Genomic DNA, 1,626 nt, shown 5'->3' with positions numbered 1-1,626 from the left:
GTATCTGAAGATTGTTTTTAGTCATGTGGACATGTATGTTTTACTATCTATAAAGATGGAGTGTACTGCAATAAAAAAAAAGATGGAGGCTGTCGACTATTTATTTTATTTGGATCCATAATCCACACCCACTGTAGCAGCAGTCATAAAATCCAATGATATATTGCATCGGACAAGCCTTGTTCTGCCAAGGACCTCTTTAAGTTGCTAAAGAGCATGAATTTCATTTGAAAAGTGTACCTGACCGAAGCTATGATATTTTCAGTTGCTTCCTATGCATGTGAAAGATGGACAGGAAAACCAAAGAAGAGTTAATACCACTAAATTGTGGTGTTGGTGAAGAGTATCTAATATCCCATGGACTGCTGAAAGAATAAGTTATCTTGGAGGAAGTACACCCAAGGTGCTTCTTAGAATCAAAGCCGGTGAGACTGTCCCACATAGTCTCAACATATTTTGAGTATGTTGTCAGGAGGGGCCAGTCTTTGTAAAAAAACATCGTGATTAGAAAAGTGGAAGGTTGGAGAAGGAAAGTAAGAACTTCAAAGTGATAAATTGGCATAGTGACTACAACAGAGGGCCTGAGCACGGCAGAGATTGTGAAGATGGTGCACAGGAGTTAGGACATAAAAGCTCTAGTGGCATAGTATACAGACTTGTACCACTAAGCCAAAGTCTGTGCCTCTCTGGTAATTTGAATCTACCAGCAGCTCTGTGGAAGAAAAATGGGCAACCTCCTCCTGTGCTAATAACAGCCTTGAAAACCCAATGGAGGGTCAAGTCAACAGCACTGAGAGATTAAGAGTAAAAATTCCATATGACCCAGCTATTCTACTGCTTGGGATATTCTACTCAGATAAGGAACTGAGGCACGAAAACTTGTGTACACCAGTGTTCACAGCAGCATTATTCACCATTGCAAGAACATGGAAACAGCACATATGTCCAACCACAATCGAATAGCTTGAGAAATTATGGTATATTCACAAAGTAGAATACTACACAGCACGCAGTATTTACAAATTATTTTGTAAATTATTAACTAACTTGTGAGGAACTGGAGCGCATTATGCTAAGAGAACTAACTCAGTTCCACAAGGACAAATATTATATAGAACCATTATTGTAGAACGAGTATGAGGATCCAGGGCGGGGTGGAAGCAGAGGGGTGAAGATGTGCACCGGGAATTAATCATGGAGTTATACAATTTGATGGGTCAAGGGGTGAGGGAAATTGGAAGAATCTGGTCTGGAAAACAATATATTCAAATTTTGTAAATAAATTGGTATAATTAAAAAAAAAAACACCTTAGGAATATATCTAGCCAGGGAGCTGAAAGGTTTATATAGTGAAAATTAGAAAACAATACTAAAAGAAAAATTAATTCTGGTTTTAATACATAAAGTCATACTTCTCTAGACTTACATAGGAGTAGGTTAACTTTTTTTTCCTTACTAACTATACAGATAACATCCATATAACTATACATCTACTTCCTATAAATATATATGATATAAGCATGTTGTTGTTATGTGCCGTCAAGTCGTTTCCGACTCATAGCGACCCTATGCACAACAGCCCTAAACCCTGCTCTATCCTGCGCCAACCGCACCGCCTCTGACACA

At 38.4% G+C, this 1,626-nt stretch overlaps 1 protein-coding gene across 1 annotated transcript in view; it reads left to right on the top strand.

Annotated features, from left to right (window-relative positions):
• EXOC2 (exocyst complex component 2) overlaps positions 1-1,626 on the top strand; it is a 248,021-nt gene that overhangs the window by 234,155 nt on the left and 12,240 nt on the right. The gene's annotated exons all lie outside the window — the stretch shown is intronic.

The sequence above is a fragment of the Elephantulus edwardii genome, unplaced genomic scaffold, assembly GCF_000299155.1.
Source record: "Elephantulus edwardii isolate Elephantulus edwardi_28Jun2011 unplaced genomic scaffold, EleEdw1.0 scaffold00071, whole genome shotgun sequence".
Lineage (NCBI taxonomy): Eukaryota > Metazoa > Chordata > Mammalia > Macroscelidea > Macroscelididae > Elephantulus > Elephantulus edwardii.
This window is presented reverse-complemented; position numbering and strand designations above follow the sequence as displayed.